The sequence below is a fragment of the Theobroma cacao genome, chromosome 2, assembly GCF_053813885.1.
Source record: "Theobroma cacao isolate CCN51 chromosome 2, ASM5381388v1, whole genome shotgun sequence".
NCBI classification, from domain to species: Eukaryota; Viridiplantae; Streptophyta; class Magnoliopsida; order Malvales; family Malvaceae; genus Theobroma; species Theobroma cacao.
The window spans coordinates 13,033,057-13,050,122 of record NC_142640.1 but is presented as its reverse complement, the minus strand read 5'-3'; the positions used below and the strand labels follow the sequence as shown (position 1 = coordinate 13,050,122).

At 33.7% G+C, this 17,066-nt stretch overlaps 1 long non-coding RNA gene, 1 other non-coding gene and 1 pseudogene across 2 annotated transcripts; 2 read left to right on the top strand and 1 right to left on the bottom strand.

The window, feature by feature from the left end:
- Positions 1 to 252: 252 nt before the first annotated feature.
- On the bottom strand, positions 253 to 359 carry LOC148764056 (small nucleolar RNA R71). The gene has a single exon (XR_016024893.1). It is a non-coding gene; the product is annotated as a small nucleolar RNA R71 (small nucleolar RNA).
- A 1,081-nt stretch (positions 360 to 1,440) lies between these two features.
- Positions 1,441 to 4,433, top strand: LOC148764055 (uncharacterized; annotated as a pseudogene).
- Positions 4,434 to 11,531: 7,098 nt separating this feature from the next.
- LOC148764054 (uncharacterized) lies at positions 11,532 to 13,267 on the top strand. Its single transcript, XR_016024534.1, has 3 exons — positions 11,532 to 11,623; positions 12,265 to 12,344; positions 13,210 to 13,267. It is a non-coding gene; the product is annotated as an uncharacterized LOC148764054 (long non-coding RNA).
- The last annotated feature ends 3,799 nt before the right edge of the window (positions 13,268 to 17,066 follow it).

Sequence of the window (17,066 nt, the reverse complement as noted above, 5' to 3'; positions counted from 1 at the left end):
CAAACTTTTATTCTTTTTGGGGGTTTGCCTAATGATGATCCAAATGCTCATATTGTAAATTTCTTGGAGATTTGTGATACATTCAAGGCTAATGGTGTTACTGATGATGCCGTAAGATTGTGGCTATTCCCTTTTTCATTGAGAGATAAAGAAAAGAGTTGGTTAAATTCACTTCATACTGGTTCCATTACTACTTAGGATGATTTGGCTCAGAAATTCTTAGCAAAATTTTTCCCACCTACCAAGACAAAAAAAATGTGAAATGATATCACGTCTTTCATGCAATTTGATTCTGAATCATTATATAAGGCTTGGGAGAGGTATAAGGATTTGACAAGAAGGTGTCCTCACCATGGATTACCTAAGTGGCTACAAGTTTAGACTTTCTATAATGGTTTGCCCTGACCTTTTTGAACTGTCATTGATGCTAAACCTGAAGGTGCACTCATGAGTAAATCCATCGATAAGGCTTATGATTTACTTAAAGAGATGGCCTCCAATAACTATCAATGGCCATATGAAAGATGGGGTACAAGAAAATTTTTTGGAGTTCATGAATTAGATGTGATGAATACTTTATCTACATAATTGGCTTATCTCACAAAAAAAATAGACAAGTTAAGTGTTAATGTTGTTCAAAACCCCTTTGTGACATGTGAATTTTGTGGAGAAGGACATTTCAATGACAATTGTCCATCTATTCTGAATCTTGTCAATTTGTTGAAAATCGGCGACAGAATAATCCCTATTCCAACACTTATAATCTTGGTAGGAGGAATCATTCCAATTTCTCATGGAGCAATAACTAAAGGTCTTCATCAGCATCTACGTCAAACTTTCCTTTTAGATTTCCATCTAAAGCCCCCATGCCAGAGAAAAAGCATTTAATAGAGGAGATATTCATGCAATACATGAAAAAGACTGATGCATTCATTCAAAGTTAAACAACATCAATAAGAAATTTTGAGAGACAAGTGGGCCAACTTGCTAATGCTCTAAATAACAGACCTCATGGTACCTTACCAAGTGATACTGAACCCAATCCAAGAAGAGAAAGTAAGGAACATTGTTAGGCAATCAATCTTCGCAATGGGAAAAAGGTAAGTTAAGAAGTAAGTAATAAAGCTTTAAATTTTAAAACTTTAATTCAATCTAATAAGAAAGAAATTGAAAAAGATGTTGAAAAAAGAAATTGTGGCTGAACAATCTACAGAAAATTCAAAACACGAAAAATCATAATTAAGCCAACTATGATTTGGATGAAAGTGTAAATTTGATGCCATTATCTATTTATAAAAAATTAGGTTTGGAAGAGATTAAGCCAACTTCTGTGTTTTACAACTTGCTGATTGATCTATCATCTATTCTTATGTTATTGTGAAAGATGTTTTGGTAAAAGTTGGTAAGTTTATTTTTCGAGTAGATTTTATTATTCTTGATATGGAAAAAGATCATGAAACACCAATCATTCTTGGGAGACCATTCTTAAGAACTGCTCGGGCTCTAATTGATGTGGAAAAAGGTGAGCTTACTTTAAGGGTTGAAGATCAACAAGTAACATTTAGTATTTTTAGAGCTTTAAAATTTTCCAATGAACATGATGAATGATTCTCAATTAATGTGGTGGATCACTTAACTAATAATGTGTTTATAGAGAATCATCATGATCCATTGGAAACTACTTTGAATTCTTCATGAGATATTATTGATGATGCCCCATCATGTCTCCTAAGATCTTAATTTGAGACTTTGGAATTATGAATTACAACTTTACTAATCAAGTCTTCAACTGAAGAACCTCTTTCACTTAAGCTCCAACCACTGCCTAATCATTTAGGGTATGCTTTTTTGGGAAATTCTTCCACAATACCGGTAATTATTTCTCCTTTTTTTTCTAATGAAAAGGAAAACAAACTTCTTCAAGTTTTAAGAGACTACCAAAAAGTAATTGGGTGGACCATTGTAGACATCAAAGGAATTAGTCCATCAATTTGCATGCACAAAATTCTTTTGGAAGAAAATCACAAAGCAACCATTGAGCATCAACGAAGGCTGAATCCATTCGTGAAAGAGCTAGTAAAGAAAGAAATTATCAAAAGGCTAAATGCAAGTATTATCAATCCTATTTTAGATAGTTCATGAGTAAGTCCAGTCCAATGTGTCTTTAAGAAAGGAGGTATGACTATAGTTTTTAATGAAAATAATGAGCTCATTCCCACTAGAATTTTGACTGGATGGAGAGTATGTATGGACTATAGAAAATTGAACAAAGCCACTAGAAAATATCACTTTTTGCTACATTTTGTTGTTCAAATGCTTGATAGACTAGCTCGTAAGGATTTTTATTGCGTTTTGGATGGTTATTCTAGTTATAATCAAATTGCCATTGCTCTTGAAGACTAAGAAAAATCCACCTTTACTTGTTCTTATGGAACTTTTACTTTTCGTAGAATGTCTTTTGGACTTTGTAATGGTCAAGCCATTTTTCAGAGATATATGATGGCAATTTTTTCTGATATGGTTGAAAAGTTTTTAGAAGTATTTATGGATGATTTTTCAATTTTTTTGAATAATTTTGATGATTGTCTATTTATTCTTGCTAAAGTACTTAAGAGATGTGAAGAAACTAATTTAGTTTTAAATTGGGAAAAATGTCACTTTATGGTGTAAGAAGGAATAGTCTTAGGCCATCAAGTTTTTAGTAAAGGTTTAGAAGTAGACAGAGAAAAAATCAAAACAATTGAAAAACTTTCACCTCCCACCTTTGTTAAGGGCATTCATAGTTTTTTAAGACATGCTGAATTTTATAGGAGATTCATTAGAGATTTTTTTAAAATTTCTAAATCACTTTGTAATTTGTTAGAAAAGGATACTCTTTTTAATTTTGATGATGCTTGCCATGATACTTTTGTTGAATTGAAGAAAAGATTAATTTATGCTCCTATTATCACTGTTCCTAATTGGAATCTTCCTTTTGAACTAATGTATGATACTAGTGATTATGCAATTGGTGTAGTTTTAGGCCAACGAAAACTGAAGATTTTGCATTCTATTTATTATGCTAGCAAAACATTGAATAAGGCTCAAGCAAATCACACCACAACTGAAAAGGAGTTGCTTGCCATTATTTTTGCTTTTGATAAATTTCAATCTTATCTTGTTGGCACTAAAGTCATTGTTTACACTGACCATGTAGGTATTAAATATCTGATCAAGAAAAAGGATGCAAAACCACACTTGATAAGATGGGTACTTTTGCCTCAAGAATTCGACTAGAAAATTCAAGATAGGAAAAGTATAGAAAATCAAGTGGCAAATCATTTATCTAGATTGGAGAATGGAAAACAAATTAAGAATTCAACTATAATAAATGAGACCTTTCTTGATGAGCAATTGTTTCATGTCGAAAAGAAGAAAAAATTGCCATGGTATGTTGATTTTCTGAACTATCTCGTGAGTAAACTCTTCCCTCCTAAATTTAATTCACAACAAAAGAAGAAATTCTTACGTGATGTCAAATATTACTTGTGGGATGAGCCTTTTCTTTACAAGCATTGTGGTGATCAAATAATAAAAAAGTGTGTTCCTGAAGAAGAATTTGAAAATAATCTTCACCATTGCCATTCATCTGATTATGGAAAACATTTTGGGGGAAGATAAACTGTTGCAAAGGTTCTACAATCAGGTTTTTATTGTCATTCTCTTTTCAAAGATGCTCATAATTTTGTTGAAAGATGTGATACATGTCAAAGAATGGGCAATATATCTAAGAGACAGAAGATGCCTCTTAACAACATCCTGAAATTTGAAATTTTTGATGTATGGGGAATTGATTTTATGGGTCCATTCATTCCATCCTTCAATAATGAATACATCTTGGTTGCTGTTGATTATGTCTCTAAATGGGTTGAAGCTATTGCACTACCAAGGTAGTGATAAACTTTTTACAAGGGAATATCGTTACACGATTTGGAATGCCTAGAGCCATAATTAGTGATGAAGGATCTCACTTCTGTAACAAAAATTTTGAGTCAATCTTGGCCAAATATGGAGTCAAGCACAACATGACCATAGCTTATCATCCTCAAATGAGTGGCCAAACTAAATTTTCAAATAAAGAAATTAAAAGAATGTTTTAGAAGATTGTTTGTCTCTCTAGAAAAAAATGATCCAAAAAGTTGGATGATACTTTATGGGCTTATAGAACTGCATACAAAACTCCAATTAGGATGTCTCCTTATAGATTGGTGTTTGGAAAAGCTTATCATCTTCTAGTTGAGCTTGAACACAAGGCATATTGGGAAGTTAAAAAGCTTAATTTTGATCACCAAGAAGCCCGAGAAAAGTGTTTTCTTCAACTTAATGAGATAGATGAATTTCGTCAAGAAGCATATGAGAGTTCAAGAATCTACAAAGAGAAGACGAAACGATAGCATGATCAAAAAATCATAAGGAGAAGTTTTGACCTTGGCCAACATGTTCTCTTATACAATTCTCGTTTGAGATTATTTCTTGGAAAGTTGAAATCTCGTTGGTCTGGACCTTTCACTGTAATGAAAGTATATCCTCATGGAGCAGTGGAGGTAGTTGATGATAAATCAACCTTTAAGGTGAATGGGCAATGATAAAAGCACTATTAGAGTGGCAAATTCAATTGTCAAAGGTCCTTAATCATGTTTATCGACGTAATTTAAATAAGAAAAAGTCAAGTTGATGACTATAAATTAAGCACTTTTGGGGAGGCAACCCAAGCATTTTAACTCAATTTAATTCGTGTAAGTTAATTTCATATATTTATTTTTCTTATTATTGCCAATTATTAACAAATTTATTTTTATTTTGCAGGTATGTACAGCCTTCTCTAAAAAAATAAAAAAAAATTCAAAAAATATTGAGAGGGGGTAAGGGGAGGCCGAGGCCCAACGAAACTCAACACCGTTGGTCGCGGCCTTGCGGATTTCACCAGCGTAGGCAACGACCCACTACCTTCTAGGCCATGGCCTCGCAAAAAAAAAAAAAGGGTTATCTGGGCTACGGCCTCGCGGGTTGACTCACCATGGGCCGTGACCCACCTGAAGTGGGCTGTCAATAATGGGCAACCCATTACCCAATAAACCCCCTATGGCAGCCTTCCCCTCCTAGATAAGACCCCCTACCTTAGCACCCTTCTAGTGCAAATTTCTACACTTTTCTTTCTTTTCTCCTACCCATCACTCTTTGTCACTCCTTTCTTTCCCTTCAACCCACTCTTCTCCCTTCCTCAATATTTTCCATACCCATTACCCACCTTTTCCCTCCACAATTATTTTCAACAAATTTGCTCCAACTTTCAACTAAGTTTCAATTTTTTTTTTCACATTTATATATTTATATATTTTTTTCTCTTTCTTTCTTCTTTTTTTTTTAATTATTTTAAAGAAATATTGTTGACTTACTTTACATTATTTATTTTGTTGGAAATTTATGATGATATTGATGATCCTTGAGACAATGTGCTTAGTTAGTTTATGGGCATGCTAGATTCTTTCGATTTGTGCTTTAAATTTCTATGGTAAGTTGAAGTTAGGAATATGGATAAGTTCATTGCTTTTAAATTATTTTTTTATGCCTAGTAATCTAGAATAATTTAATAACTACATTTTTTCTTGATACTATGTGCATTATATTATTTTGATAAGAAGGCATATGGGTTAATATTGTAGGTAGTCTATTGTGTTTTGTTGGTATTTTCCTTTTCTTTTTGTTGAGAATTAATTGCAAGAAATTTGAGAATGGCACCCTAATGAGCAACACAAAATTTCAATAGTTCGTTTAATCATACTAGATTCATGTTAGCTGACGCTGTGGCTAAACATACCAGTTCTCTTGCCAACAAAATTGCAATAGCCGAATGAGGATTGGATCAAGGGTTGATCACACACCTTGACCTTCAACGAATGATTGATGGATGCCACTAGCAAAAATTTTGTGCCTTGCCACTAGTTGCAAGTATCCTTCTAGTAAGGGAATTTTACGCTAACGTTATTGAAGCTACTAATGATTTTGTTTTTGTGTGAGGTAAATTAGTTCCATTCTCGAGCCATGCTATTAACGAATTTTATGAAACTCTTGATATTGAAAATGATGGCTATAGGCAATATTTGACTGAGCATGAGGATTGGGATGATATCATTCATATACTCTGTAAGGAGGGTGCTCAATGACGATTCTTCAATAATGCACCAATTTCATTCAAGAGGAATATAATGAAACCAGCTTCTTAAATATGGTTATATTTTGTGTCTTCCAAATTGCTTCCTACCACATATCTCAGTGATGTCACAAAAGATCGAGCAATTCTTATCCATTCCATCATGTCTGGACACAATTGATATTGGACACGTAAATTACAAAGCCATGACTCACACTACTCAATCGAAGCATGAAGGTTTATGGTTTCCTTCTCTAATTATAACTAAGTGCAAGCAAATTGGTGTAAATTGGGATGCTAATGAGGAGTTATTGCACCCTAAACTTCCAATTGATCTCAATCTCATCCTCAAACAACCTTAAAATTCTATTAGGGGTAGTTTTTCTTCTACACACCATCTTGTAGCCCTTCGACCAAGACACCAACAATTGTCAATGACTCAGAGAATTGAAAACCTTGAGCACTTAGTTAAGCAACTTGGGAACCAGTTTGAGCAACACATGACCAATGTAATCAACATATGGACCACATGTTTCGAGCTTATGGTGCTTTTATGGGAATGGACATGTCTACTCTTCCTCCAACACCTAATCCTCCTAAGGGTTCCAATGAGGCAGAGGATAATGGAGATGAGGAGGAGGATTAGAGCTTTTCAAGATTCATCCAACCATCAACAGAGTATTTTTTACCTTTCCTTTATTTTTTCTAACATTGAGAACAATGTTTAGTTTAAGTTTGGGAGGGTGAATTTATTTTTTCCAGTGGTGAATATTCTGTGGAAGTTTTATTTGCATGCGTATCTAGATTTATTAATAATTTAAGATTAGTTGGTAAGTGAATTTATTATTTGCTCAAATTTTAGGAATCTAGAGTAAAGTTGTGCTAACTTTTCAATGATTTCTCTATCTAATGATGATAACTAGTTGTCTTGAATTCCTAGCCATACATTACAAGCTTTATAAATTCCTATTGATCCCTAGCTTGGTGTTAGTCTACATCAGTGGAGAGAGAGATGAAAAGCAAACTTATGTAGTTCTAATACTAATTTGAAATTTGTGTTGGCGTAAACTCATCCAGATGTCATAATATTCTTGGTAAAAGATTTCACACACGTACGAAAATTCATTCGAGAATGTGCTTGCATTGGAATTGAAACATGAAATTGAATGATGTCTGTATTTTTCCTTAAGTTAATGATTGATAGACATACTTTTGAGGAAATTATGGGGAATCATTGAGTTGGTGCACTTTATCTCTAATAGAAGTAACCATATTTATTTTTTTTTCATCATCTGAATTTGATTTTCGTAAATTAGTTTCTTTTCTATGTTTTTCTTGAGGACTAACAAAAATTAAGTTTAAAGGTGTGATAACACTATGATATAGAGTTATTTGGGCTTAATTTTTATAGTAATTTAGCTTAGTTCTTACTATAATGCATAGAAATTAGTAAGTTTTATTTAAATTATTTTAAATTAGTTAATTTAGGTGAGTCAATCTAATTTTAGTTAATTTTATGTTTAATTTGGTGCTAATATGATTAAGAGAGATTGTTATTGATTTATTCGTACTTCTGTAGGTGTTTAATGAAGAAAGAATTTTAATAGAAGAAGGAAAGCAATTTTAAGGTGCAAATTTCCATTACACATGTCTCGGTATTTTGACTATAACTCTCTTTATAAAATTTCAAATGAGATGATTCTTAGACCATTGGAAAGCTAAGAGAAAGATACAACTTTCATGCTTACCACTTTGCCCAGTTCAGCCTAAAAGATTATCCAAAATTGTGTCAAAGTTAAAGTATTGCAACGGTTCTAGAGCAATTATGATTTTTGCTAATTAAATGGTCGAGACCGCAACTCTGGTAGAGGTAAGCCGTGGCCCACGTAGTCTAATGAGAAAATTCTGATTGGAATTGAATTCTTCTTCATCCAACTTAGCCTAGCTTCAAAGCCCTATAAAATGAACCTTTAGGAGGACTTTTAAAAAAAATGAAACACCAAATTGATAGTTGAGAATCAAGCCATAAAGTCATTGAAGCTGAGAAGAGTTTGAGGAATTCAAGAAGATTTGGAAGATCGAGATTATAATTCTTGGAATTTATGATCTTTTTATTATTATTTTATTTTCTTAGTTTGATCTAAATGTTTAAACTTTATTTAATGATGATGTGTGACTTGATAGGGAACTAAGCTATTTATCTGAGATTATGATTAAACTCAATACGTAGTCTGATTTATTTATCTCTCTTTTGCTTATATTTGATGGATTTAAGTTGTTTATTTTATTCAATTCTTAATGCTTCTAATTGCCTAATCATCAATTAGATTGAATTAGAAATCTAAATTAAACCTTGACGAAGGAGATTTAGATAGACCGTGTATAAAATAACGTATGATTGAATGCACTTAGTTGATTAGGTGGTTTGATTTGCCTATAAAGTAGATATACACCTATGAGCCATACGTAGCTAAAATTAGAGCATGAACTTAATGAATCTGTCTTTAATTTAATTTGCATAGACATGTAATAAATTAATTGAAAGAGATATTTTTATGAGAAACTCAACAAAAACTTGTAAATAATTTAGGACTCTAGGTTAGCAACTTAATCTATTAAGCTAAGTTAAAAGAGAGAGACAATAATCAAATGAAATATTGAGGGACATCATAATCTTAGGTCTAAAAGTTAATCAAATATAAAAAAGTAATTTTGCTTAGTAAATTTAGATTACTTTTAGTTTTTAAGTTTGATTTTATTTTGCTTTTTAATTCAAATTTAAGTGTTTGGATAAAATTAAAGTGTGCAATTTTAGTAATTAATAATAAGAATTAATTCAATTTGCGATATATATATTTACATCGGTAGAAAATTGAACAACATACTCCCATTGCTCATTAGCCTTCTTTAGAGGAATAAAGTTTATATCTTTGTAATCCACTATTTTATTTGGTTATACCTCCTAGAAAAAGGTTGGGCTGAAGGTTATACCTTCTTAAAACGGTAGTATCTTGGCTATATCTCCAAGAAAAAGTTTGTGTTGAAGGTTATACCTCCTTGAAAAAGTAATATCGTAGTTATACCTTTGGGCAAAAGGTAGAGGGGTTGTGTTTTAACTTTAAAAAGGTAAAAACTTCATTAAAGGTTGTGCTTTAACCTTGAAAAGGTAGTGACGTTGTGAGGTTGTGCTTTCTCCTCTTGATAAGGTAGTGTTTGTGAAAGGTTATGCTTGCTCCTTGATAGGTAGTTTATAGTGGATTCAAACTTTTTGTGATATCAAGGGAGAAGACGTTAGCATTGAAGGCAGAACCTCTATAAAAAACGTGGCTTCAAACTTTTTACTTTTCTGCACTTTCATACTCTATTATGCTTTGTTTTTGATTCCGTTGCACTTAAGCTTTATTATCTTTTCAATTTGCGAAAAAAAAAGGGTTTTTCACTTAGTAACCAATTCACTATTAGCTTTAAAATTATTATAGTTTTGATTATGACAAATGATCAAATTTGCTTGAACATTATTTGAGTAATCCTTGACAATTTCTTGAAATGATTTAACTCTCATACATTTGTTCCTACATAGATACAAGCTTGACTCTTGAAGTTATTGAACTATATCTATAAGCTTGTATGACTTAGGTGTATGAGTGCATATGATTCTCATTCATTAAAGTCTAATTTAAAGATCTAAGGAAAATCTAGATGCACTCATTAAGTGGGAGTTTTGAATATCTTTTTTAATGATGACAAAAAAAAGAGAGAAGAAAGACTAAGTTAAAAAGATTTTAATAGGTCTTCATGTTTAATTTATGTGTGTAATGTTTAGTTTTGGTTTTGTTGAATATTATGTGAAGAAAACTAGATGTATTGACTAAGGGGGAGCAACTCATTACGCATAAAGATTTGAAGCTTTCATATTGAACATAGACATTGCACTTTTAATCTAGGAGTGTTTTGTGATCATCAAAAATAAGAGATAGAGAATGTTGACTCTATATGTTTTTTATGATAGCAAAATATTCCCATTCATTGATGTCTAATTATATTGTTTAAGTGTGTAGGAGAAAGCTTAAATCATTAATATATTTGATATTTGTAAGCAAGTCAAGATGCTTGTTCAGTTGCAATATAGGTTAATTGGTTAAACAAGCAAAGAAGAAAAAGCTACAATTGAGTCATAAAACAGAAGCCTCTTAGTCGGATGATGATGGGAGTTAGTCAGCTAAAATTTAAAAGTGAAGTTGGTTGGTTCAAGAGTAGATTACAAAACAGAAAAGACTTAGTCGACCAAGAAGGATGGTTAGTCAACTAAAAGCCTACTGTCAGAAATCTGGATTACAAGACAAAAAGAACTTAATCGACTAAGAAGTATTGTTAGTCGAGTAAAAGCTTACTACCAGAAACTGGGTTCAAAGACAAAGGCAACTTAATCGACTAAGACATATGTTAGTCGACTAAGAGCACACTGTCAGAAAATTTGAATTTAAGCACATAAGGACAAAATAACAACCAGAAATGGCTAGTTTCTGTCTCCAATGGCCAGAATTGATTTTGCAAGTATTTAAAGCTTCTCCAATAGTCAAAAACAAGAGAGAAAAGCATCTATAGTGATTTTGAGCTTAGAAGACCAAAAACCTTCTCTTTAGACTTGTATTTCACTCCCATCCTTTAAAAAAATGTTTGACATTGTCAAACCCTGCTTTGTAAAATAATTATAATATCATTCACATGCTCGATAGAATTTTTGTATATTTAGGAAGTTCGAAAAATCATTAAAAGACGATATTGCCCCTAATGGTATCATTAAGTCGATTAAGCCTCGAACTAGTTCAAATAGGAATTTTAAGGTGAAATTAAGAGTTTCACAGTTCAGGGATGACTCAAAATGGTAATTAGGAGTTCGAGGATCAATTCGGAGTCAAACCAAAATTTTCACTATCTAGGGGTAAAATTGTCATTTTTCCATCCGCGGATAAAATTTGAGATTTTGAGAGAATTTAGATCAAATTTGACAAATTGGAGAATGGTATGAGTATAAGGGATGAAAAATAAGTCTATAGGCAATTTTTCATTTTTTGGGGTAAAAATGTAATTTTTCACTTTACGGGCGCAAAAGTGTAATTTTTCAAAATTTGCTCCACCAAAACTTTGGAAAAGTCTAGAAATTTTATGGAAGACATGGATAAGTGAAGAGGATTGAGTGGTAGAAAAAGAAAGTAAAAAAGATGGCTAGAAAAAATTAAAATAATAAAATATTTAAAAAGTAAATAAAATAATAATATTTTATTAAGCCTATTAAAATGCTTGAAAATTCCAGAATTCTTCATTGGGGTTGTCAGCCAGAACCAGCAGGAGAGAGAGAGAAATAAGAACAAACCCTAGAGTGAGAAAATTCAAAGAAAAAGTGTGATTTTTCAAGGAATCAAGTGTTTAAAGGTATGATTTTTCAAGCTTAGCTTAAGATTTATCATTTCCATGCATTTTTCATCATTTTCCATGGTTGAATCATGTGATTTGAGGATGAATTCAATTCTGGAAAAATGGGTTAGGAGAGAGAAACTTGTTAGATTAATTTGATTTTAAGTTATGTTAGTGTTTTAAGTTAGTTTAGCATATTTAGGAACAAAACAACAAGAAAAGAATTTATTTTCCTCCATTACCATTATTGATCGAATTTTCTAGGGGAATATTGGCTGATGATCTTGATGTTTATTTGATGAATAATGATGAATTATGAGTCTAGAAAAATAATGGGAATTTTCGGAGCAAAAATATGAATTTTTACCCATTAGGGGTATTTTCGTAATTTGCTATCGGGACTGATAATTTACACCAAACTGAGAGACATTAAGTCAATTTGGGTGCAATTGAGGTATAGAAACTGAAAAAAATTAATTTGAGATTAAATTGGACGCGTTAGTAATTTAATCGGGTAATAGGCCGAATTAGGTTAGCACCGCATTTAAGCGGTAGTCGGATAAGTTGCATGTCATATCATGCATATATACCGAGCCTGAATTGATTTTATAATGGTCAAACATTGATGTGGTGAATTATGTATTGTACATTGTGGATAGGTGGTGAGCAAATTACACTGGTAAAAGTATAGAAATTGTGCTTGAAGACTGGGATTAGGAGTACATCGACTCCTAAAACTGTGAGTGGACAATTTATCGTCTTAAATATCTAGAGTAATTATACTTGTTTGATGCTTTTATTGAATGGTGAATTTAAATTATAAAATATTATGTTTTCCAATTAAAATGTTTTTTAATAAAAATGAGATTTATATTGGTTTTGAAATCAAATATTGTTTTGGGAAAATTGAGTATATGGAGACTGTGTTGAAATTTATGATTTTATATGTTATTGAAATTGGGGCTTATGACACTATGGTAGCATGATGGCTAAATTTTTGGGGTTGGCATGAAATATATGAACAATTTTGGATTGGTCTCGGTAGACTGGATTAAATTTTATTCGCCATATTAAGCTACTGGAAATTTTATGGGTCTAGTGGTATATTAAACGGTCACTGCAGTGGTGGGGGTTTCCGTGGACTGCCTATGAGAGGGGCACGATAACTCAATTATATACTTACCTCCGGGGGGAGATGTTGGGTGAAGTATCTCCTGAGCTATGATTTGAGTGCACCTCACGTTCGGGCCACCACGTGGGAGTGAGACTCAGCCAACGCCAAGGAACGGGTGTGTGTCAGATGTGAAAACATGTTTATGGGTATGGGTCATTGAACAGCCTTGGCGGTCTCAGTGGGATACCTTGACGAAGGTACCCGCGAGAATGATATTGGCAGGGGCCAAGTTTAAGAAATTCATAAGTCGGGGAAATTTTGATGAAAAGAAATTATTTGGTATAGATTGAAACGAATTTTGTGTTATGAACATTATTGAGATATAACGTTTTTATATTATCTCCATCTACTCGGCTTTAGATGCTTTTGATGGTAATTGTTTACTCACTGGGATTATTTAATCTCACTCCTCTTCCTATCCATTTTTCAGGCTCAGGACAGTTTGTTGATAGTTGATTAAGACGAGAATTAATCTCGAAGTTGCATCATAGGAAGTAAGGGTTCGTAGCTCTACATTTTCTTGGTTAGTTGGGGGCCCACGTGTCACTGTAAACGAAATTTCATACTTTAATTATCTTTATTACTATATGAATAAATTTATTTTACTCTTACGCTACAAAAGTTATTTTAGGAAGACTTTGAAAATATTGTGTTTTAAGAAAATAGAATATTTTATTTAATATTTTTATTATATTCAAATAGCTATAATTTTACTTTAAACGAATGTTTTAGACTTCAAAATTTAATTTAAATCATGAAATATGTGTTTCCACTTACATATTACATTTTTTCGGATTTCGAAATTTCAAAAAAAAATTTGACGAAAATGCCCTTGTGAGCTAGAAAATAATATTTTATTGTTTTGAGTTGGAACCAACTTATGTTTTCTTGAAATGCGAGATTTAATAACTGTCGCTCACCGGGGAGAAGCGAAAGTTGATGCTAAGTCTTGCGGGATTTCGATCGGCATTCGGGGTAATGAGTGCTTATCGGGACGTCGCGGCGGTTGTCACTGACTCGATGAGAGTTCCGGGTCGTGACAATTAAGTTGGTATCAGAGCAAAGGGAAAGATAACCCTATTCTTGGGAACTCTCGCATATGATCTCTGGCGAAGTATGACTCTCCGCCCAGGAGTTTGGAAGAGGAGGGAAGGGACTGCTCCCGGTGCGTCCCGGAGTGAAGTGCACCTCTTGCCGAGTGCTCTGAGAGGTACCATTTAATGCCATTATGCCCTGAGGGGTTGAGTCGAATTAAGTTGGTATCAGAACATGGTTTAAAGATCAAAGATTTTAATTTTAAAGTTATTTTAAGAAATCCACACTGACACTGCGTGGCCCAAGTTAAGTTAAGTTAAATAAGTCAAGTTAAGTTAGGTTATATCGAGTTAGTTGCATATAGAATTTAAAGTCATCTAAGTCTATTCCATTTCTTATTGTAGAGTACCATGCCTCCTCGACGTGGGCGTCCACCTCTCTATAGGTCAGTAGGGAGGGGAAGAGGCCGTGCTAGACTTAGTCAACCAGATCCCGTGGAAGGGGAGTCTGCTGCACCTACTTTTCGAGCAGCACCTGCTGCTGAGCCTACTGAGATTCCTCCACCTCCTCCACCACCTACTGCTACTCCTAGTGTTCATGCCATGTCTCCTGAGGCAGTCCAGGCATTAGTAGCTTTTCTTAATGTCGTTATGGGCCAAGCTCAAGCTGGTCGAGTCCCTCATACTGTTCCCCTAGCAGTATCTCCAGTGCCACCACCACCACCTCTTGTTCCACCACCAATGCTAGATGTCTCCATTTCCAAAAAGCTTAAGGAAGTTAGGCAGCTGGGTTGCACTTCTTTTGTTGGTGATTTGGATGCAACCGCAACTAAAGATTGGATTACTCAGGTAACGGAGACATTTGTGGATATGAAATTGGATGATGATATGAAATTAATGGTGGCCACAAGATTACTAGAGAAGAGGGCTCGTACATGGTGGAGCTCGGTAAAATCACGTTCCATTACTTCGTTGACTTGGATAGACTTCCTACAAGAATTCGACGGTCAATACTACACCTACTTTCATCAAAAAGAGAAAAAGAGAGAATTCCTAAGTTTACAACAAGGAAATTTAACCATAGAAGAGTACGAGGCTCATTTTAACGAGCTGATGTCATATGTGCCAGACCTGGTGAAGTCTGAGCAAGATCAAGCTAGTTATTTTGAAGAAGGGCTCCGTAACGAGATTAGAGAGAGGATGACTGTGACAGGCCAAGAGCCTCATAAAGAAGTTGTACAGATGGCTTTAAGGGCCGAAAAACTCACGAATGAAAATCGGAGAATGCGAGCTGAGTTTGCAAAGAGGAGAAACCCGAATGTATCCTCTAGTCAACTGCCCAAAAGAGGTAAGGACACATCTGCTTCTGAGAGTACTGTTTCTGTTCCGGTGATATCTCCTCGACCCCCACTTTCACAGTTACAGCAGAGACCTCCGAGATTTAGTAGGTCTGGGATGAGTAGTACTTCCGAGAAGAGTTTTGGAGGTTCAAATAAATGCGAAAAATGTGGGAGATATCATGTTGGGGAGTGTTGGGGCATAAGATGCTTTCATTGTGACCAGCCGGGCCACATTAGGAGTGACTGCCCACAGTTAGGACGGGCTACGATAGTTACTCCATCTCCATTAACTCATACGGATATGCAGAGGAGAGATTCCTCTGGAGTACACCCGAGGCAGGGGGTAGCTGTACGATCTGAAATGGGTAGCAACACCCCAGCACAACCACCTTTGAGGCCATTGACTCGTTCTTCAACAAGAATTTTCGCTGTAACGGAAGATGAAGCACAAGTCCGATCTGGAGAAAGTGAGTGAAAAGTTAGACGAAGGTGTAAAATAGTGATAGGGGATGTAAATACCAAGTGATGGACGTGTAAATAAAGGTTTCAAGAATAATATAGTAAATGAGTTCATATGGAATATGGTTGTAAGAATTTCTTACTATATTGTGGAAATTAGAACTCAAAAATACTTGAGGTATACAAAGTTCAAATGAACTTAAATCTTAAGCAATAAATTGATGTCGAAATACAAGAAGGATACAAAGCAATATAGAGGCACGAAAGATGATTAAGGACAAAGAGATGACTCTGAGGAATTATGATACTGCATCGTATGCGATGATTAAATCAAGATAGATCTTGGATGCATAAATGGGATTATAAAGCATATACACATATGTGGGGTTGATATTGTGATTAACTAAAATAAAAAATGATTTTTAGTGAATTAAGATTCCCTATAAAGGAGATAACAGGAGAAGTTGAGCATCGAATAAAAGATAATACCCCGCATTTTCTTTGAGTTGATAAGTGAAATTTTGAGGACAAAATTTTATTTTAAGGGGGGTAGTGTTGTCAAACCCTGCTTTGTAAAATAATTATAATATCATTCACATGCTCGATAGAATGTTTGTATATTTAGGAAGTTCGAAAAATCATTAAAATACGATATTGCCCCTAATGGTATCATTAAGTCGATTAAGACTCGAACTAGTTTAAATAGGAATTTTAAGGTGAAATTAAGAGTTTCACAGTTCAGGAATGACTCAAAATGGTAATTAGAAGTTCGAGGATCAATTCGGAGTCAAACCGAAATTTTCACTATCTAGGGGTAAAATTGTAATTTTTCCATCCGCGGACAAAATTTGAGATTTTGAGAGAATTTAGATCACATTTGACAAATTGGAGAATGGTATGAGTATAAGGGATGAAAAATATGTCTATGGGCAATTTTTCATTTTTTGGGGTAAAAATGTAATTTTTCACTTTACGGGGGCAAAAGTGTAATTTTTAAAAATTTACTCCACCAAAACTTTGGAAAAGTCTAGAAATTTTATGGAAGACATGGATAAGTGAAGAGGATTGAGTGGTAGAAAAAGAAAATAAAAAAGATGGCTAGAAAAAAATAAAATAATAAAATATTCAAAAAGTAAATAAAATAATAATATTTTATTAAGCCTATTAAAAGGCTTGAAAACTCCAGAATTCTTCATTGGGATGGTCAGCCAGAACCAACAGGGGAGAGAGAGAAATAAGAACAAACCCTAGAGTGAGAAAATTCAAAGAAAAAGTGTGATTTTTCAAGGAATCAAGTGTTTAAAGGTATGATTTTTCAAGCTTAGCTTAAGATTTATCATTTCCATGCATTTCCCATCATTTTCCATGGTTGAATCATGTGATTTGAGGATGAATTCAATTCTGGAAAAATGGGTTAGGAGAGAGAAACTTGTTAGATTAATTTGATTTTAAGT